Source organism: Giraffa tippelskirchi, chromosome 1 (assembly GCF_054371585.1).
Source record: "Giraffa tippelskirchi isolate mGirTip1 chromosome 1, T2T-mGirTip1v1.2.pri, whole genome shotgun sequence".
Classification (NCBI taxonomy): domain Eukaryota; kingdom Metazoa; phylum Chordata; class Mammalia; order Artiodactyla; family Giraffidae; genus Giraffa; species Giraffa tippelskirchi.
This window is the reverse complement of record NC_137275.1, coordinates 54,813,180-54,836,405: the sequence shown is the minus strand read 5'-3', so window position 1 is coordinate 54,836,405 and position 23,226 is coordinate 54,813,180. Positions and strand designations below refer to the sequence as shown.

The following is a 23,226-nucleotide window of genomic DNA, read 5'->3' as shown; positions in this document are numbered from 1 at the left end:
CCTCTGTCATCCCCTTCTCCTCTCCCCTTCAATCTTTCCCAGCAGGTGGCCAAAGTATTGGAGTTTCAGCTTCAGCATCAGTCCTTCCAATGAATATTCAGGACTGATTTCCTTTAGGATGGACTGGTCGGATCTCCTTGCAGTCCAAGGGACTCTCAAGAGTCTTCTCCAACACCACAGTTCAAAAGCATCAATTCTTTGGCACTCAGCTTTCTTTAGAGTCCAGCTCTGACATCCATACATGATTACTGGAAAAACAATAGCTTTTACTGGATAGACCTTTGTTTGCAAAGTAATGTCTCTGCTTTTTAATATGCTGTCTAGGTTGATCATAACTTTTCTTCGAAGGGGTAACCGTCTTTTAATTTCATTAGCTTGTAATCTCCTACCAAAAGTGGCAGCTGGAATACAGATTGGCCTTTGTTGAATCCGTAGACCAGTTTGGAGAAAACTGACAACACTTTCGAATCCTTCAATTCATGAATGTGGTGCATGTATGCCAAGTCACTTCAGTCGTGTCCAACTCTTTGTGACCCTATGGACTGTAGCCCACCAGGCCCCTTTTTCCATGGGATTCTCCAGGCAAGAATACTGAAGTGGGTTGCCAGGCCCTCCTCCAGGGGATCTTCCTGACCAAAGGACAGAACCCACATCTCCTGAGTCTCTTGCATTGGCAAGAGAGTTCTTTACCACTAGCGCCTCCTGGGAAGCCCCAGAATGTGGTATATGAATACATTTGTTTCATTTCTCTTTGCTTTTTCTCAGTGAATATTTGTAAATCTCATTGTATTAATACCAGTCTTGCACATAGTTTGTTAAAATGATCTCTCTATATTTTATTTTGATGCTATTCTAATTTGGTTGGTTTACATCCATTGCTATTTTTTGCTAGTATGTAGACATGTAATTTTTATATTGCCCTTCTATCCTGTGACCTTATAAAACTCATTTGTCCATTTTAGTGATTAAAAAATAGATTCCTTAGGATGTTTTTCATACAGGGTCTTGGTGTCCACTCAAAAGAGACAATTTTACTTCTTCCTTTCCATTCTTAATGCCTTTTCTTTCTTCTTTCCCTCCTTCCTTCCTTCTCCTCTTTCTCTTTGCCTGATTACACTGGCTAAGATCTCCAATACAATGTTAAATAAGTGGTAAAAGTGGTTATACCTGCTTTACTCTTGATCTTAAGGGGAAAACCTTTAGCAAATGGCCTGACACATGGAGACTGGCAGAGGATGCTCCAAGCCTCTAAGAGATCTCTGAGCTGTACATCAAACCCAACAACTTCTCACTGCTTACCTGCTGACTTTGGCCCTCACCTTTATCATATCTCCACTGAACCCTCCCAATAGCTTCCTTACTGTCTCCCTACCCCCAGTCTCCCTCCCTGCCCCAGCTCCACTCCCACTTTATTCTCCATTCAGCAGTCACGTTAACCTTTTAAGACACAAGTCAACACAGCAATGAGGGCTCCTCCTCTTTCTCCCACTCACGTCTCTTTTCCCCACACCCCTATTTCATGTAGTCTTTTAAAAATATATATATTTACATTTAATTAGTTAATTAATTTTTGATTAGGCTGGGTCTTTGTTGCTACGCATGGGCTTTCTCTAGTTGCAGCAAGCAAGGGCTACTCTTCCTTGCAATGCACAGCCTTCTCATTGTGGTGGCTTCTCTCATGACAGAGCACAGGCTCTAGGTGCATGGGCTCAGTAGTTGTGGCACATGGGCTTAGGTGCCCCATGGAATGTGGGATCTTCCAGGATCAGGGATCGAACCCATGTCCCCTGCATTGGCAGGTGGATTTCTTATCCACTGTACCACCAGGGAAGTCCTAATGCAATGTCTTGATTCTCCTTCTCCAGGAGTGACTCGCTTGCTCTTTCCGTAAGTACTAAAAGATGGATGGGTCTTGATTCTTTCCTCTTAGCTTCTTCTGAAGCCTGGGATTAAGCTTACTGGGATCAACAGTTGCTGACAGGGGCACTTAGAGCGTTAGAACATCTGTGTCTTGGTGACCAAGTGTAGAAAAGCCCAGAAAAGCTGGTGGATTTGCCAAGTCTCAGAAGACAGACATTCCCTGGGGGCCTCTCACAGGAAACCCTAAATAATAGGAGTGCTTCCTAAAGTGAGACATAATGACTTTTTATCTTTCTTGCAAGTCTTTAATTAGAGACTCCATCACAGACACATCATGTTAAATGGGACAGGAATTCCATTAGAGGAGGGAGCAAGTGGGAAACTCCTTGGCCAGAACACAGTGTTCAACCAGTTTGACATTTGTAATCATGTCTTTGCCCCTGAAGACTGCATCCATCATCTTGTAGCTTCTGGTGAAAAGTGTTTCCAAAAAGGCAGGGAAGCCTTGTCGCCCAAAGCATCATCTATCACTCAGGCCATCAGTTAAGCAGCAAACCATCCTTGAGTACCTGTCATTCCCTCATGTTTGCGGAAAGCACTTTCAGAAGTCCTGTCTCATTTCTCCCTCTCAGCACCCCTGTGAGGTGGGCAGGACAGATGTCACTCTCACATGATAAATAATCCAAGTCCCTAAGACTGGGTGGCGTGCGATCACATGGTTAGAGAGTGATGGAGCTGGGGCTGGAACCTGGGCTTCCTGATCATCATCCAGTCTTTTTTCTACACCTCTGTTGCCTCTCTAGGTGCCTGACGCTGACTAAGCTCTGGGAGATGGAGGGGAAGTACAGATGCCATGCGCTCAGCCAGCAGATGCTTTGTTGTCATTGAGGTCAACAAGATGACTTGTGCTTTGAGGTTGCTGCAGATGCTATCTCAAAAAGACTTTCTCACCCAGAGCAAAGTCAGCTGTGACAGGAAAAGCCTGCGGCGTGAAGGGTGACCACCACCTGCCGCAGAGAGAGGACGGGAAGGAGGGTGAGGAGGGCTGGACAGCAGTGGTGGTGGTGGTGGTGGTGGTATTATAAAGGGAGACCCCCTCCAGGGCTTCGCTGGCTTCCTGGGCTGCTGGAGCTCTCAGAGCTGTTGATCTTGGCTCCTTTTTAATCACTAAGTTCTCTTTTGAAGAGTTGTTTCCCCCGCTCCTCCTCCCCTTCCGTCTCTCTTGGAGAGCCCTTTCAAGCAGATCTTAAACTAAATAAACATGCAAGTGAAACAAGCCAGGACTGTCAGATGTGAAGAATGAAGCCGGTAATGTTGGGATGATCAGTGGTCTTAGACAGTGTGTGTGTGTGTGTGTTTGTGTGTGCGCACTGACATGGGATGGAGTGATGGTTCCCACACAGTACTTTGCCTCTCTCCTTTGGTCTATTTCCTGGGCCTCTTTCAAAAGTCTTTTAAGCAACCACCATCTGCCTTGATAGAGAAGCTGATGCTCAGTTTTATCCTGCTTCGTTTTCATCTGTATCTGCCTGCCAGCCTTCCTGCTCTCTTCCTCCCTTATTCCATTTCCCACTCCTTCCCTTCCTTTGTTTCTTTTTTCAGTGGAGTAGATCTTTCTGTGATCTTAAAAGATGCACATTTGGTCGATGGATAGGAGGAGAGGCATGAGCTATGGAACACGGGTTTAAATCTCTCAGAGCTCTGGTCCCCATGTATAGTTTGGGGTTAAATATGGTAACCCCACTGGTGGTTGGGAAGATTAAGTAGGAGAACACACATGGAACATTTAGAACAGTGCCTGGCACACAATAAGGATGTGATATTGTAAAAGGATTTCCTGTTAGTGAGGCATTGGGGCCAGCAGCAGTGTGTTCTCTTTGAATTCCAGGTTGACACTGACCTCTGAAGACCAGATTTTATGACAGCATATAAATACCATTTTATGTTTGGCCCATTGTTTGCTTATCCAACTAGAAAACTGCTGGACTGCTTAAAAGAGTTTCATAAAACCCCTAAACTTAATGGAGGACAGAGAAACACCTCGACAGATCTGGAGCCCAGTGGTTGATGTTACCTAGAGTTGGGACAGGGCCTCTGGAAAGATGAGAGCCCTGGTTCTGCCTTTTGTGACAACTTTGTGACGGGGCAGATTGGTGAATCTTCCTGGGTTTCCATTTCTTAAACAATGAAATGGGGATAATTAGCTTCCTCACAGGATTTTGTGAGGGCCAATGAACTGAAGTCTGAAAAAGCCCTTAAAACTCCAAAGCTAGACAGATTAAATTGCTGAGGCTATGCATCCATCCTCTCCAGCAGAAGGAAGGAACCTTGGGGAAAGTCAGAGAAACTGAGAGCCCGACTAAGCTTGATGTGTGTAGTCCTCATGGGGCAAGTCACAGCTGAGGAAACAGGGCTGAAAAAGAAAGTGACTTGCCCACAGCTACACAGTTGTTTAGCGACAGAGCTGACAGTGGAGCTGTGTAGGCTGTGCTCCTTAGGCCATACTGAAGGACGTGAAGGGAGTACAGATCCAGGACAGTCCCACTGATGGATTTCCCATGGGCGGCTCATAGGGAACCCATTCACATTCTTTGAGTATGGGAAGGCAGGTTTGAACTCTAGCCCTGCCCACCTGTTGTTTTTTTTTTTTAACTTGACCATGACCAAGTAACCACCACAAATGAGACAGAACATTTCCATCCCTCCACAAAAATTCCTTCATGTGCCTCTCCTCACCCAACCCCAGCAACCAGTGGTCTGTTTTTTGGTCTCTATAACATTTTGCCTTTTTCAGGTCGCCATGTGTCCTAGTTCATTCAAGACTGTTAAAACAATTAAGTAAACCAGGTAGCTTAAAAAGAACAGAAAATTGTTTCTCAGAATTCAAGAGACTGAGAAGCCCAAGATCAAGGTGCCAACAGATTCAGCATCTGGTGAGAGTCTACTTTCAGGTTCATAGATGGCCAGCATTTTGCTGTGTCTTCATCTGGCAGAAGGGGCAAGGGAGCTCTCTGAGGCCCCTCTTTTAAGGGCACTAATCTCATTCATAAGGGCTCCACCGTCATGACCTAATGATCTCCCCAAGGGCCCACCTTCAAATACCATCACACAGGGGTTCAGATTTAATATGAATTTTGGGGACACAGCATTCAGTTTATGGCATCAAGAATCTGCCTGCAATGCAGGAGACCTGGGTTTGATTCCTGGGTTGGGAAGATCCCCTGGGAGAGGGCATGGCAACCCATTTCAGTATTCTTGCCTGAAGAATCCCATGGACAGAGGAGCCTGGAGAGCTACAGTCCATGGGGTCACAAAGAGTCAGACACAACTGAGTGACTAAGCACAGCACATAAATGGAAGATACATTTGTGGTCTTTTAAATCTGACTTTAGTCATTTCGCATAATGGGTGTGACATTTATCCATGTTGTTTCATCTATCAGGAGTTGGTCTCTTTTTTTTGGTGAACAGTTCTCCATTCCCTGGGTGTATTGCAGTTTGTTTAACCACGCACTAGGTAATAGATGTTTGGGCTGTAATAAGTTTTTCACTGTTAAAAATCAAGCCACTGTAAGTATTCACATACTTACGCTTTCTTTTCTCTGGGATAAATACCTAAGGGTGAAATTCCTGGGTCATATGGCAAATATATGGCAAGTAAATTTATTAGGAACTGCAAAACTCTTTTAAAGTGCTGTATTTTTGCACTCCTGCCAGTAACACAGGAGAGTTCAACTTGCTCTGAATCCTCACTGAAAGTGAATGTGTTAGTCACTCAGTCATGTCCAGCTCTTTGCAACCCCATGGACTGTAGCCCACCAGGCTCTCTGTCCATGGGGATTCTCCAGGCAAGAATACTAGAGTGGGTTGCCATTACCTTCTCCAGGGGATCTTCCCGACCCAGGGATTGAACTCGGGTCTCTTGCATTGCAGATAGATTCTTTACCATCTGAGCCACCAGGGAAGCCCTAGCACCTGATATTGATGGTTGCATCTTCCATTCTAAGATGTGTGACATGGTATCTCATTATAGTTTTAATTTTTATTTCCTTTACTGCTAGTGATACTGAACATCTTTTCATGTGCTTATTTGCCATTTGTATGTCCTTTTAGCAGTGTTGGTTCAAATCATCTGTCCACTTTTTAAAATTGGGCTTTTGTTTTCTTATTATGGATTTTTGAGAAATATCTCTATATTCTGGGTATAAATCTATTATTTCTTTTTCTTGTCTAATTTTACTGGCTAGTACTTTCAAGAGAATATTGAATAGAAGTAGTGAGATTCCTCCCCCATGCCGTCTTTTTCCTAATCTTAGGGAGAAAACATTCACTATCTCATTATTATGTGAGATGTTAGCCATAGATTTTTCATAGCTGCTCTTTATCAAATTTAGGTTTCTAGTTTCTGAGAATTTCTGTCAGGAATGGGTGTTGGAGTTAAAATGCTTTTCCTGGGTCTTTTGAGATGCTCATATGGTTTTCCTTTTGTTAATGTGGTGAATTTCAAATTTTAGGCCAATCTTGCCTTCCTGGGATGCGCTCTACTAAATTATGTTGTTTTTATATTGTTGGAATTGATTTGCTAAAAGTTTCTCTAGAATTTTTGTATCTATCTTGGTCTGCAGTTTTCTTTTCTTAAAATATCTTTGTCTGGTTTTTGTATCAGAATAAAGCTGGCTTTATAGAGTAAGTTTGGAAACATTCCTCTTCAATTTTCTGCAAAAGTCTGTGTAGAATTGGCATTTTTCTTCCTTAAATGTTTGGTAGAATTCCAGTGGAGCCATATGGACTTGGAGTTTCCTTTGTAGGGAGGTTCTTAAAACTAAAAATTCAATTTTATTAATAAGGATAGGGCTACTGAGGTTATATTTGATGAGTTTTGGTAATTTGTGCTTTTGAAGGAACTGGTCTTTTTTATTCAAGGTATCGAATTTATTGACATAAATATTTCATAATATTCTCTTTTCATAATATTCTCTTATTTTCCTTTTAATGTCTGCCAACAGACAGATCTATAAGAGAAGTGATATAACTTTTCTCATTTCTGATATTGGTAGTTTGCATCTCATTTCTTTTTTTCTTGATTAGTGCAGCTAGATGCTTATAAATTGCATCGATCTTTATGAAGAATCAGCTTTTGGTTTCATTAATTTCTGATCTTATTTTTATCATTTCCTTTCTTCTACTTGCTTTGGGTTTATTGTTTTCTTCTTTTTATAATTTCTTAAGAGGAACACTTAGATAATCGATTTCCATCCTTTTATTTCTAATATAATCATTTAATTTTGTACATTTCCCTTTTATTTCTAATATAATCATTTAATTTTGTACATTTCCCTCTAATCTCTGCTTTGGTTGCATTCTACAAATTTTTACAAGCTTTATTTTTGTTTTCATTCAATTCAAAGTATTTTTTAATGCCCCTTTGGAAATCCTCTCTGATCTATTTCTATTTAGAAGCATGTTGTTTAATTTCCAAATATCTGGGAAGTTTTCAAATGTATTTCTGATATTGATTTCTGATTTAATCCCAGTGAGGTCTTAAAAATCCTTTGAATGATTTCAATTAGAAAATTTTGTTGAAATGTATTTATGGCCGAGTACACTGTTTACCTTAGTGAATGCTTCATGTGTATTTGAAAAGAATATATATTCTGACATTTTGGAGTCTTTTACAAATGTCAGTTAGGTCAACTTGGATAGTGTTATTCAGGTCTTCTCTATCTTTAGTGATTTTCTGTCTGCTTATTCTATTGATTACTGAGAGAAGAGTGTTGGAAACTTCAACTGCACTTGAAGATATATTTCTCCTTTCTGTTCTATTAATGTTTGTTCCATGTATTTTGAAGCTCTGTTGTTAGATGCACACACATTTAGGATTGTTATGTCTTCCTGGTAAATTGATAGTCTTTATGATTCTGTAGTGCTTCTCTCTACTCCTAATAAAATTCCTTGCTCTGAAGTCTGTGTTTCACAGTTTTTCTGTTTTCTTTTTTTTTGCAACCAGAAGGCATCAAGACCCAGGTGTAGGGGTTACCAACAGCAACCCTTCAAAATCTTTCTCTCTGTTCTTGTTTCCATGATGAAGCCTCCCCAAGCCTTGCCTGGGCACCCAAGCCCCCTGAGGAAGATGAGCTTAAAAAAAAAAAAGTTGAATATTGATTTTTTGGCTCTTAAGAGCTGAATGCTGAGATATTTCAGTAACTATCTGGCTCCAGCTCTGGGATACTTGGAGTCAGAGACGGCAGCGTGGATGCTGAGTGCCAGGCAGGCAGGGCAGTAAGCAGCACGTGGGCATGCAGCAGCCAAGTGTCCTGCAGTTCCCCAAACTAGGTTCATATCACAGTCGGCCGCAGACACTTGAGAAGATGCAGGAGACTACGGAGTTTCCACTCTCAGCTGGAAATCCCCCAGTCTAAAGTGGCAGGTGGCCCTTAGGGATTTGAGAGGGCTGTGTATATGATGGGTATGGGGGTTTAAATATTTGAAGAGTGAAATGGGGGAGAAGGATTTGAACACCAGTCACTCTAGGTGGAAGAACAAGCTAAAACAATCTTCTGCAGTGTTTGGGCCCCTTTTGTCTTAATATTGCTAACTTAAAATCTCTATCACCATGTCTGGAACATAAAAAGAGCTAATTAAGAATTTGTTGAGTGAATAAATGCTTAAACTTGAGAATAGAAGGATATCATCTGTATCTCTAAATTTCAGAATAAAAGGATATCATCTATATCTTTATACATGTTTTATATATAGGGACATATACGTAGGGGTGTGTGTGTGTGTGTGTGTGTGTGTGTGTGTGTGTGTGCGTGTACATGTGTGCTCAGTCACTTCAGTTGTGCCCAACTCTATGTGACCCTATGGACTGTAGCCTGTCAGGCTCCTCTGTCCATGGGATTTCCCAGGCAAGAATCCTGGAGTGGGTTGCCATTTTCTTCATATATATATAAAAGGACATTGTCGTAGTATTGAGATATATATATATACTGAATCTCGATACTGTGACCATGTCCTTTTCTTTGATGGTTATGTATTAGCCAGCTATTGCTGTGATAGCAAACAACTCTAAAAACCTTAATGGTTTATAACATCAAGATCTTTGAGTCATGGGTCTGTGAGCTGACTGTGTGGCTTTATTTTAGTTTGGGTGTAAGTCTGCTCCCTGAGTCTCTTGTGAGATCAACAGCTACCAGAGGCATATACGAGTCATGGTGGATTCAGAAAATTAAGGGGCGAAGCCAAACTATAAAAGTACATTTAAAACCTCTGATTGCACCATATCTGCTAATATTTCATTGGCTAAAGCAAATCATAAAGCTCAAAGTTAGATAGGAAGATATTTATATATATATATATTGCTATGTAAAGTATTTGTTATCCACTATTAACAGAAATATCTCACTAATACATATCCTTCAAAGAAAAGGAGGTGGTTACAGTACTGATATTTATAAGATATAGAGGGAAGTTTCTTTTCCGCTTAGGTTTAAGCATTTATTCATCCAACAAATTCTTAATGAGCACATATGTTTCAGATATGGACACACACACAAACACACTTTCATGTTGTCCTCACAGCTACTCTGGAAGGCACAGCAAAGCCACATGGCAGGATGTGGACATATAATTCCATTAAAGGAGAGAGTAAAGACTTGTAAACAATAACCCAATCTTCCACATCTTTAGTAATAACTGCTAACACACACATGTATGCCAGGCACTGTTTTAGTCACTTTACGTATGTGGACACATCAGGTTAACAGTGCCTTTTATCTGAAAGCTTTAAGGATGCATATAAATGTAAAAGTTTAAATTGGTTTTTGCTTAGACTTACAGAGCTTCCCAGGTGGTGGAGTGGTAAAGTATCCTCTTGTCAGTGCAGGAGATGCAAGAGACGCGAGTTCAATCCCTGGGGTGGGAAGATCTCATGGAGTAGGAAATGGCAACCCACTCCAGTATTCTTGCCTGGAAAATTCCATGGACATAGGAGCCTGGTAGGCTACAGTCCATAGGGTCACAAAGAGTCGGCCATGACTGAGCATGTATGCATTATGCATAGGGTTGTAAAGGAAACAAGTTATGCTTGTGATAATGTTGTCACAGACACTAAAATTTTAAAACTCTATGTAAAAAAACCATCCATCTAAAGAAGATGTGCTACACATATACAATAGAATATTACTCAGCCATAAAAAAGAATAAATAATGCCATTTGCTGCAACATGGATGGACCTAGAACATGTCATACTAAGTGAAATCAGACAGAGAAGGGAAATATCATGTGACACCCATTATATATGGAATCTAAAAAGAAATGATATAAATGAACTTATTTACAAAACAGAAACAGACTCAGATTTCGAGAATGAGCTTAGGGTTGCCAGGGGGAGGGATAGGGGAAGGGATAGTTAGGGAGTTTGGGATGAGCATGTACACACACACACACAAAAAGCTATCTGTCATGGAAGGAGTCCAGATAGTTTGTATTTTTATTCTAGGAGTTTTCTGAGAATACTGTTTTAAAATCTTTTAGAAACTATATGGATGCTAAATCACTTTAGTCATGTCCAACTCTTTGCGATCCTATGGACTATAGCCCACCAGGCTCCTCTGTCCATGGGATTCTCCAGGAAAGAATACTAGAGTGGGTTGCCATGCCCTCCTCCAAGGGAATCTTCCCAATCCAGGGATCAAACCTGTGTCTCTCCAGGGATCAAACCCGTGTCTCTTGTGTCTCCTGAACTGGCAGGCAGACTCTTTACCACTAGCACCACCTGGGAATTCCAGAAACTGTATATACCCTTCTATTTATATCAATAAATGTCAGTTGGTAAATATTTATTTACTGTGCTGTACTGTAGGGACGGGCTTCCCTGGTGGCTCAGCTGGTAAAGAATCCGCCTGCAATGAGGGAGACCTGGGTTCAATCCCTGGGTGGGGAAGATCTCTTAGAGAAGGGAAAGGCTACCCATTCCAGTATTTCGGACTGGAGAATTCCATGGACTGTATAGTCCATGGGGTCACAAAGAGTCGGACATGACTGAGTGACTTTCACTTTCACTGTGGGTATTCTTGCCCTTGGGGAATTTAAGATTTAGCCAGAGTAGAATAGTCATGTCCATGAGGACAGCTACCCATAACTCAAGGCAGTAAATGCCAAGTGCCAAATGACAGCTCTGGGGACAACAGATTCTTAAGGAAGGCCTGGTCTATGCCTTCATCTGTGCACGCTAAGTCACTTTGGTTGTGTCTGATTCTGTGTGACCCTATGGACTATAGTGCACCAGACTCCTCTGTTCATGGGCATTCTCCAGGCAAGAATACTGGAGTGGGTTGCCATGCCGTCCTCCAGGGGATCTTCCTGACCTAGGGATCAAACCCGCATCTCTTACATCTCCTGCATTGGCAGGCAGGATTTTTACTATTAGCCCCACCTGTGCCTTCATCCTCCTACAAAAGTACTTAAGAGTCCTGTCATTAAAAGGTCCGTAATGAGGAGTCATTGTAAAGCCCTGAATGCCTCCCCACACCCATTTATTTGGCTCATGTCCTGTCCATACGCTTCTTTGTTCCAGACATTCAAAACGAAATGTGAATTGTCATGTATTGAATCATTTTCTAAGACTCAGAAAATGTCCTAGAGAAACAGGGAGCGAACTGTGCTACAGTTCATTGGCCTTGAGAACATGTTGGATGTCACTGCTTCTTCCCTTCCTCTGTCCTCCACTCGTCATTTCTAGGTATCAAGACAGAGTGCAGCCCCATAAACGTAGACGTTTGTTCAAAGTCTTGACACCAGTGCTCACAGTACCGCTTGCTGCCTTGTGCATCAGTGTCTTTATTTCTTTGTTCAGGGGTCCTGAGGTGGTTCCTGTTTACACATGGGGAGAGGAAAGAGAATGTGGAAGTTATTTTCCTATCAAAGCCCTACTCTTATTTTTTATTTTTGTCGGTTCCAAGTTTGAAAGAAAGGACAAAGGTAGAGAGAGAGAGGGATACTGAGATTCCTGAAACATGAGTACTATGAAAGTTAATGTTTGACCTCAATTTTTTCCTCCTTGAATGATATCATAAGGATAAGGGATTTTTTTTTTTTCATTTTGATTTTTCTCTCAGCCAGTTCATTACTGATTTTAAGTATTTTTGTTCAAAACATACTTTTCATAGTTTTTTGTTGTTTTTTTTTTATTGGCCCTTAACTCACATGAAACACTATGTAAAATGGAGGTCAGCTTAAGACCTCAAATTCTTGCAAGTCATGAAACACTTGTGAAGTGGCTCTGGCCTTTTTTGATCCATGAAATAAGATACCTGTCCAAACATACCCTTAACCTGGAAAATGGGCTACACTGACTGAGGTTTCAACTTCCATAGTCAAATTTTTGGATTGAAAAGTGTTGAAATATACCCTTTAAAACCAAGTAATAATGAGCTTACTTGTATTCACTTATTTCCACAGAGCAATCCCCCCTTTAAGTTTTGAAGCACAAGGGAAAAATGTGTGCCCATCTCACTTTTGAAGAGTGGTTATAAAGTGTGTGGGTTTGATAATCCCCTTAACCACAAGGCTGCTATTTATATATCTTTTGGTGATTTTTGTCTACCAGGTTTGCTCATCTACCTCCCTAAACTTCTGACTCGTGTCTGGAAAACCACAATGTGCAGAAACCCTCAAGAGGAGGTGGGTTTTCATAGACCATTGTATTACACCACCCTTGGCAAATATCTTAGGGCTTTCTCTGTGAGAGAAGGAAGGACAGGGAGAGAGGAAGTAAGGGGGAGGGAAAAAGGAAAGCAGGGAGGCAGAGGGGGAGGGAAAGAGAGAATGCTTATGGTGTGTGTGTAAGAGTAAGAACATTCATGCAAACCATAAAAATTGGTTTTTGCTTCATCAAAATTGGAAATGTTTTCTCACTAAAAGATATGATAAGCTAGAAAAACAGGGCACAAACTGGGAGGAAACATTTGCAAACACATACCTCAGTAAAGACCTAAAATGTAAAACCGAAAGCTATAAAACTATAGAAGAAAACATAGGAGAAAAATCTCTGTGACCTTGGGCTAAAAATTTCATAGGTACTACACAAAAGCACAACTCATAAAAATTAATAAGTTGAGCTTCATCAAAATAAAAAATTTCTGTTTAAAAATATTCTTGAAAGACAAGCCACAAACTGGGAAAAATATTTACTAATTGCATATCAATAAAAGATGAGCATCTAGAACAAATAAAGAGTCTTCTAACTCAGAAATAAGAAAAGAAATAATCCCTGCAAACACAAGTGAGAGATTTGAACAAACTTTTCACCAAAGAAGAGATACAGATGCAAATAAGTACATGAAAAGATGCCTAATGGTATTTTTCATTAAATAATGCAAGTTAAAACCAAAAAATATCACTGCATACTATCAGAAGGGCTTAAAAAATATTAACAAATGAACAAACAAACAAAAAAACCTGGCAATACCAAGTGCTGGAGAAGCTTGGGATGGTGCAGTCGCTTTGGAAAACAGTTTGGCTATTTCTTACAAAGCTAAACATACACTTACCATGTGACCCAGCAATTCCACTTCTAAGTATTTATGAAACATATATGAAATGAAAACATATGTCCACACCGAACCCTGTATGAGAATATCTATAGCAGCTTTATCCATAATAGCTCAAAACTAAAAGCAACCCAAATGTCTATCAACTCATGAATGGATATACATATTATATTATATCCATACCAGGAACTGCTAATTCATGTAAAAGTATAATTTTGAAATTTGATGCTAAGTTAAAGAAGTCAAATTCAAAAGGTTACACATGATGTGATTCTATTTATGTGAGAGAAAACAGATCAGTGATTGAGAGTGGAGAAGGAACTGATTACAGAGAGACTCAAGGGAACTTATTTGGGATGATGGAAAATTTGTATCTTGATTATGTTGTATATATTTGTCAAAACTCATAGGACTAAATACTAAAATGTAATTTTTTTCTGTATATACAGAATATACCTTAATAAACCTGATTAAAATAATTATCCACCTTTACCATAACATTAATAGGTGTTTTTAACACTGAAAAAGATACCCAAATCAAATGAGTGTAGAAAGTTTAGAAAACACATTAATAAGCAAGAAAAAATTACTCAACTGTGATTATAGTATATATAGATGGTCAGTATTATCAATTTGAGACAAATTTTTGTATCTCACTTTGATTTTTTTATTTGATTTATTTGCATGTTTCTCTGTACTATCACTTTCCACGGCCTGTTGCATGAATGGACAGTCTGTTGTATGAATGTAATATAGATTATTTAACAAATTCTCTATTTCCTGGAAATTAGGTAATATATAATTTTTTACCTTTGGTGCTGTAATATACTTGCAACTGCAAGTCAAGCTGCAAGGAGCATTCTTATATGTATTTTTGTGGGTAACTGTGATTTATTTCTTTATGATAAATTCCTAGGCATGGACATTGCTGATTCAAAGGAAGGGCACATTTTTAGGAATATTGATGCATGTGTCATCAAATTGTTCCTCAGAGAGTTTGAACCAATTTCTGTAAGTTTAATTTTAAGCTCTCTTTACTCTATTTTATCCCCATTTCACAACCTTTCTCATCTTGCCCCTGCTTGACAGAAAAATTCTAGCCAAGAAACAAAGCATAAGAGAATTTTATGAAGGGGATTGTGTAAAAACCCATGTCATAGCTTCTGGTCTTCCCCCACCTCCTACTGCTCTCTTCATTCCCCATGTGTTGGAGCTTTTTTATTTTTCCCACCAAATAAACAATTTATTAGTTAATAATTCATTTTTCTCACAGATAACTTTACTTACCAAAATAAGGGGTCTTAAGTCCAATAGGAAAAAATCAAACTCACATTTTGTTAGCTAATGTGTGATTTCTGATCAGCATTTTGTGTATTGAAAACCCTGGGTAGAGGCCGCATCCTGATTGCAAGGACTTTGAGAGGTTTGAGACCCCAGGCCTAGGCCTGATGTAAACAACTTTAATCAGGAATAAGGGGCCCCGAGTTCAAGGACCACTCTGTCATTGGCCTGTGCTGAGCACTTCGCCTTCCTTGGCCTCTTGTGCTTGCTTGTGGCTTTAATGAGATATAATAATGTCCTCCTGCCTGCTGTTGTGAGGATAAAATTGGATGATGCTTCTGAAAACACCTCAAAAAGTATCAAAAGTGATTCAAACGCGCACATGAACATTTCCTAATTTTTTTAGTGATAACACTGGCCAAGAGTTCCAACAGGACCAGTGCTCAAGTCCATTCAACACTCTCACCCCCAGGAGAGATGAGCAGGGTGCTTCCTTCCCTCGCTGGGCCTCGTGTCTCACCTGCGGTGCTGTGGGGTGGTGTTCTCACAGAGGTCCTCTCTGACCAGCCTCTCAGATCCCTTCTTATTGCTATTTTTCTTCCCTGCAGAGTTTGGTCTTTAGTCTGTAGATGTCAAGGAGCTGTTCTGATTACATTTAGGGGAGCTGGGGGCAGCAAGTTCAGATGTGCAGCAGCAGCAGTGGGAGAAGAGTCAGAAGGATGACTGTAGGTTGTCTGTTCGCTCCCAGTCTCCCTCCCCAGCCTCCCTGGCTCTGCACTGTGTCCCCGCAACTACGTTTCCCAGTCTCCTTTGCCGTTTGGCTTCCAGACAAATGGCACCCTTGGAAGACACTGGCAGAAGCCTGGCAGGAGGGAGTTGGGGAGAAGCCAGGGTGTTTTCACGCTTCCAGCTTCCAGCATCATCTCCTTTAGAGGCTGTCTTCCTCCATTTCCTCTGTGGGAGCGCCCCTTCACACATTCCAGCTCCTGCTGTATTTCAGCTCTGGTCACACGGTCCCAGCCTGAGGGCTCTGGCCACCCTACCTCCTTCCCCCATCAAGAGTGCTAGCACCTTCTTGCAAATGCTAATGTTTAAATGACTTAAAACCTTCCTGTTGGATGAATGGATTAAGTTGTGGTACATATATACAATGCAATATCACTCAGCCATAAAAAGGAATGAATCTGAGTCAGTGCTAGCGAGGTGGATGAACCTAGAGCCTGTTATACAGAGTGAAGTAAGTCAGAAAGAGAAAAACAAATGTCATATTAATGGATATATATTGAATCTAGAAAGATGGTACTGATGATACAAAGATGGTACAAATAGGCTATTTGTAGGGCAGGCATAGAGACTCAGACATGGAAAACAGACTTATGGACACAGCAGGGGAAGAAGATGGGATAAAGTGAGAGAGTAGCATTGAAATATATTTATTACCATGTGTCAAATAGACAAGTAATGGGAAGTTGCTGTATACTGCAGGGAGCTCATCCTGGTGCTCTGTGACAACCTAGAGGGGTGTAGTGGGGTGGGAGGTGGGAGGGAGGTTCAAGAGGGAGGAGACATGGGTATCTCTATGGTTGATTCATGTTGATGTATGGTGAAAACCAGTACAACATTATAAGGCAATTATCCTCCAATTAAAAATAATTAATTTTTTTAAAAAAACTCTCTTGGCCTCTTGGCTCTTCTTTTGCAAGTCAGTCTTCTGTGTTCAGTTCCCACTTTTGGAAACACCTAGAATGGCTTCTTTTATTCTGACTGAAGTCTGATGGATGCAGAGGGGAATAGTAGTGGATAAGAGTTCAGCTCAATAGGTATCAATCACAAACTTAGGGAGCAGGCTCAGGCTCCTGGGAAAACAAGCCCTTACAGGGACAATTGCCTAGTATTGTTGTCCTAAGTGTAGCACAGGCATGGGCATGGGTCTGAAGGGAGTCAGGTGACAAGGCAATTGTCAATGCAGTGGTCCTGATAAGATCACTGTCAAAGGCAGTGGTGGGTGATCAGAGAAAGGACTTGAGGATCAATTAGATGTGAAAGATGAAGGAAAAGAGGAGATGAGAAAGATCCCCCAGTGGCTGATTTTGTTTTTATCATATTTAGAGAGTCAGCATCTCTCTACCCTTCAAAATACAGTTCAAAAGCTACCTCCACCATGATATCTTCCAGTGGAAATTCTTTTTTCTTCCTCTTTGCTTCCCTAGCACTTTGTCTTGTTGGTTTCAGCACCCCACTTCTCTTATATTCTAAAAATTGCCTGTAAGAGGAGCTGGCACTTTACAAACCACTTACTATGCACCCGAAAGTATTAACCTGTTCATCATTTTGTCCTTCCAACAACCCTATAAGGTGGGAGATATTACTATTCTCTGTTTTACAGATGAGGAAACTGAGTTGGGGAAGATTTAATGATACACACAAGGATACACAGCTAGAGAACTGCAGAACTAGAAATCGGTATGTCTTCAGGATTTATGCTCTTAAACATCACATCATATAACTCTCTCTATAAAATATCTCTGGGCTTCCCTGGTGACTCAGACAGTAAAGAATCTGCGTGCAAAGCAGGACACCTGGGTTCGATCCCTGGGTTGGGAAGATCCCCTGGAAAAGAGAATGGCTACCCACTCCAGTATTCTTGCCTAGAGAATCTCATGGACAGAGGAGCCTGGCAGGCTACAGTCCATGGGATTGCAAAGAGTTGGACACTACTGATCAGTTAACTCAAACACACATAGAATATCTTTGTGTACTATTTTGACTGTTTTCCTACAGAGGAATATTAAGGTTCCCAGGAAGCTAGTTTGGGTTATTAAGAAGCACAAACTCACCCGTTTAAGTTTCTAGAACACTCCAGGCTTTTGCACAGGCTGCTCCCTTGCCAAGAACGTTTCCCACACTTTGCATAGTGGTCTCTGCTCATTCTTCAGTTCAGGTTTTAGTGTTACTCCCTGAATGAGATCCTTCCTTGCCCTGCTAATCAACCACACCCTCCTCCCCTGCCCTGTTGTTCTCTGGCACCGAACTCCTTCTATCTCCTTCAGAGTATTGTTCAAGTTATGTACTTATTTGTTTACTTGCATCTACCTTCCCCAACTAGACTAAAAAGTCCAAGAAGGCAGAACACACACCACTGGTTGCTCAGGGCCCATTAGGGCACCTAGCACATAGTAGGAGCTCAATAAATGAGCAAGGATGGTGTCTTCTAACCAAAGTACATGAAGCCTATTCTCACTCTCATACATTGTTCAGAATTAATTCTGAGTATGAATTAGATGGAAGGAGCAATCAGGCAGAAACTAAGAAATGGGAGTTTTCAAAAACATACCAAATGAGAGACTGAAGGTACAAACTATTATGTATAAAATAAGCTACAAGGACCTATTGTACAACATGTTTTATAATACCTATAAATGGAGAATGAACTTTAAATACTGTGGATCACTATAGTTACATATATAATATTGTATATCAACCATACTTCAATAAAAAGTAAATTTAAAAAATTATAGATAAAAGTTTTTTGAAATAAAAACAAACAAAAGGATTGGAAATGTCTTAAAGGTAAGAAAAATAATATTAACAAAGTGCTCTCAAAGAGAATAGTTCTGGTGAACCTATCAGTGAAATACATAATTTCCCTTACTTAGTCTGCTTGGCTTGTATTTGCTCCTGTTTTGCTATCACTTTCTTATCTCAGAAGAACCCCACCCACATCTCAGTTTGCCCCAGTCGTGGGTGCTTTTTCAAAAATTCCCTTCACACTCTGATTCAAGCTCTGGGTGAAATGCTGTGGAAAACCAAGATGTCAAAGTAAAAGGGTGAATTTCACGGTTAGTCATGAAGCCCCTGAATTTAACATCTGTTTGATTGCAAGTATAAATTTTGCAATTCTGAGACAAATGATATGCTGTTTAACCTGAAAGCTAATTATAGCAAGAAGGCTGTATGTTGCCAAATGCTTGTCACTGAGTGAGGAGATTTAGCATCCATGGGCCCTGATTCTGCTCTGTGATTATGGCACGTATCCACAGATCAGTTAACCTCCAAAATTATAAGATACCAACCGCTTTTGAGGGCTTCCCTAGTGGCTCAGTGCTAAAGAATCTGGTTGCCAATGAAGGAGACTCGGGTTCCATCCCTAGGTCAGGAAGATCCCCTGGAGGAGGGCATGGCAACCCACTCCAGTGGGAAATCCTGGAAATCCCATGAAAAGAGGAGCCTGGTGGGGCTACAGTCCTTGGGGACACAGAGTCTGATACAACTGGGTAACTCAACAACAACAATATTTTTTGAATTTTCAGCTCAAGAACTTTAATGTTTTAAATAATTCTGTTATTTTGCATAATACATCCTACATTAGGAGCTATCCTCTAGCTAATACTAGTATAAAACCTGAAGTAGGAAAAGGATTTTTTTTTAAATTGTATAACCAGATGAAAAAAATACTAAGATAGAAGGAAAAGCAGTTTGTCAAATCCCCAGGGATTCTTGTTCAATCAACAAGTATTTGTCAGGAATGTGATCAGGTCAGAATATGCCACAGATGAATTCATCTCCATGTTTCTCAAGCCTTTGGAAGCCCATTTTATAGACTAGAAAACTAAGGCATAAAGAAGCTGAGTACTTCAGAAGGTCATCTAGCACCTTCTGAGTAGCACCTTGCTACTCAGAGAGTAATCCTTAGACTGGTACCATTACCTGGGAGCTTTTTAGAAATATAGACTCTCATGGCCCCCAAGATCTACTGAATCAGAATGCATGTTTAAATAAGATTCCCCAGTGATTTGAATGCTCACTCAAGTTTGAGAAGCACCAGATTGGTAAGCCTTGCTGGAGGTAGCATTGCCATCCTGATCATTCAGCTTGATTAGACTCTGCCTTACCTTAAATCTTGGCTGAGATCTCACCTCCTTAGGGAAACTTCTCAGGACTTTCTTAATTTCATTAGTTGTCCTTGCCATGTGATTTCAGAAAACTCTATCATTTCCCAGTGGTAGAAATTATAACATTTTATTGCCAAGCAGGGCAGACAGGTTATTCAATGGGCAATTACAATAAACTCAGTGATGGCCAGAGTCATATATGCCTGCCCCAGGGGCTTAAATGCTCACTGGATACCCCAAAGAGGGCCATGCATCAGAGATATCTTCTCTCCAAAAATGATTTCATTGAGAAAGCAGCAAGCACATATCTGTATTTAAGATGACCATTTGGACCTGGTTTTTGAATGGTCTCCAGTTAAGGGCTTCAGGGCAATGTGTAATATTGTCTCTTCCCTTTAGAGCCCTACCCGGCCATTTATGAGGTCTAGTTAATGAAGTTCAGCAGATGGTAATTACCATACATCAAGTATCACCCCAATAAAATTCATTAATCAGGAAAGCACCTTTCCTATCATTTTCAGTCTAGTGGGCCCCACCCTGTCCGCTAACTATCACAGTCCATAGGGCACAGCCCCAGGGAACAAACAAGGAAGCCCTTCTCTGCCAGTTCTTCCTCAGTCTCTTGCCAGTTTACAGAGTGGCCCTGTCCCTTCCTGTTAAATAAACTGTGTTGTGGACTGGAAATGAATTGTTTAAATGATGTTTGAAATTCTGGGTACAACAGTATTTGCAGTCATCAGAGATCACCTTGTCAGTGGCTAATTCATTGGTTGCTGTAGAAGGTACAATCCTTGAGAAGGCAAGCAGTGTGCAAATATCCTGCACACACAGTCATGGAAGGTGTGTGAATTGGCATGGAAGGTGTGTGAATTGGCTTTGGAGGCTTTCCAACTCTTCTAAACAAAGTGGTCAGTCCAGCTGTGATAATTTTAAAGTTTCCCTGGGGTTAAGGCAGCTCAGGACTTAAGCTGAATTTATTTCCAAAGTCTCCTTCCCATGTTAGTCTGGTTCCTACAAAAAACATCTTGAAGACTGGAAAGCAAAAGGTACAAATGATGGTTTAAAAGGGAATGGAGACAGCCATGGTATGAAGTGTGAGCAACCTTACACCATCTCAGGAGACATAGGATTGGTGGGGAGGGGGCAGTGGGACTGAAATTTCAGGTGAAAGTCTGTATTGAATAGTAGTGAGAAGTTCTTGAAGATAAGAGTTTAAAGAGTAAATTTGAGTGGTTCTAAGAGATACTACTACCTAGGTGGGTTATGAAACTACATTTCTAGAAATTCTTTTAGAAAAGAGTATTCTCTGGACTAGCTTAATTCTCTCTAGAGGCAATAGAATGGGTGGCCTAACATGTATAGGGATACTTTATTTATTTATTTTTTCAGTTATGTAATTTCCCTTTCTGGCAGTATCTGAAGAGGTCATGATTTCTGTTGGCCCCCTGCTTTTTATTAGTCAAAATTCTTTGAAAGATTCATCTTCTACACAAAGCCTTTATACGCTCATGCTAAGTCACTTCAGTTGCGTCTAACTCCTGGTGGACCATAGCCCACTAGGCTTTTCTGCCCAGGGAATTCTCTAGGCAAGAATACTTCAGTGGGTTGCAATGCCCTCCTCCAGGACAAGCCTTTATAAACAAGCTATTAATAAAAATAGATTTCAAAGTCTATTTTTTTCTTAAGGAAGAGAGAGCAACTGACATTTCATGAGGGCTTCCAAAGTGCCAGCTCAATCTAGGCTTCTTGGTTTATCTCAAGTCATCAAATCTTCATGACATCTTTGTCTATCTGTATATTCAATATATTTTGTTTATTTTATGTATTTTTCAGATATGGAAATTTTAGAAAGATTGAATAATTTACCATATGGCTGAACAAATTAACCCAAATAATTAACTGTAAAACTCATATAATTAACTCTGAAACTCATAATCTTTTTCTTAATTCACACGGCTTCTAAACCTGCCCCTTGCTTTTGGCATGCACGTAGACAGATGTGTAGACAGACACACAAGACCTAGCCTCAACACTGAGCAAAATATAAAGATTTTTATTTGTACCTACATTAGATGAATATGTGTGTATTCAGGACACAGAAGACACTGGTTTGATCCCTGGATTAGGAAGATCCCCTGGAATAGGAAACGGCAATCCACTCCAATTTTGCCTGGAAAATTCCATGGACAAAGGAGCCTGGTGGCCTGCATTCCATGAGGTTGCAGAGTTAGACCTGATTGAGTGGCTAAGCATATATGTGTATATATAAATGTAATATATACATATAAACATATATATATATATATGACACTGTAAATTCCTTAAGAAGAGGGAGCAACATTTTCATTTGTTTCTGTTCTCCCTCCCAGCAGGCCCCCTGGCTCTAGCACATACCGTGCTTACACTCAGTAGACAATAGTACTTGTTTGATAACCAAAAGAGGATGAGAGCCCTATCTATTGAATTTGCTTTTTCATCAGTCTTCAAAACTCCTGGCAAGGAAGCACACGAGAGAGTGTCCCATTTATAAAGGAGAACCCAGTACAGATGTCTTTCGTTAGTCTGGCATCAAAACTACTCTTTTAGAAATTAAGTTTCCTAACTGGTACTCCAGTTTAGAAAGAGGAATATCCTAAAAGGAACCAGAGGTCTTTGTCAATGGCTAGGATATGGCTGGGCACTGCGACCTGGCCTTGGCCAAGTACTTTCAAAGCGATGAGATTGTCGCGCAGGATGAGTCAGGACAGAACTAATGCCAGTGACGTCAGGCTGAGCTGTTTCTGGAATCTAAATATTACATTGGCAACCTATGCTCTGTTTTTCATGTCTTTCGGGGTTCTAACTGCAATTGGCTATTAACTAGATTTTAAAATATTTTTTTTGTGTTGTCATGTTAAACTTTTTTGTTAACCTGTCACGGATTTAAAGAAGTGTATTAATGTCTTAACAAGAAGACACTAATATGCAAATAGGGTAAGTAAGAAGAATATTTTACAGGGACAATTTAAGGGAAACTGACCACAGATGAAGCAGGAACCAGCATAGATTAGCAACCTTGGGGAGCAGATACTATTTTTGGCCTGAAGGGACAAGAAGAAAGATGGGTCACTGGAGGAAATCGCTGGGTACAGAGGACCACTGTGACCTTCAAGTAGCAACAGGCAGCAACCTTAAAAGGGCTGAGCTGAGGAAATCAATACTTTGACCTCACTCTTCTACACTTTCATCTCCCCCATTGGTTGGACCCAACTCAGAAGGCAAGGGACTCCAAGTCCCATGACATCAGCCCCCACATGGGTCCAGCTGGTGATACTGTCACTCTCTCATTTTTTCTAAAAACTATGGAAAATGCCAGTTGCCTCTCAAGACTACCCACAGTTTCCCCATCACCCCCTGCATGTGGGTGGCCTTGTCTGCATTTGACAACAGGAATGCCCAGTTCTGAAATCAGTGTGGCCTGAACTGGTCATCCAGTCAACTCATTTTGGTTTTCTGTATCACTCAGCTCTGAAATATAGTATGGAAAACCAACTAACCAACCAGCCACTTCTCTGGTTGATTGATTGCCAACAGCATACACAGTAGTTTCCTTGCTAACATTAGTAACAATCCTCCATCAGTCCATAGCCTTCCACCACTTT

General features: G+C 40.7%; 1 long non-coding RNA gene across 1 annotated transcript in view; it reads left to right on the top strand.

The window, feature by feature from the left end:
• The first annotated feature begins 3,091 nt into the window (after window positions 1–3,091).
• Window positions 3,092–23,226, top strand: part of LOC145540445 (uncharacterized) — a 30,203-nt gene continuing 10,068 nt past the window's right edge. Inside the window, exons 1-4 of the long non-coding RNA XR_014078355.1 lie at window positions 3,092–3,168; window positions 12,470–12,543; window positions 14,329–14,423; window positions 17,080–17,156. This is a non-coding gene — a long non-coding RNA (uncharacterized LOC145540445). The remainder of the gene's footprint in view (window positions 3,169–12,469; window positions 12,544–14,328; window positions 14,424–17,079; window positions 17,157–23,226) is intronic.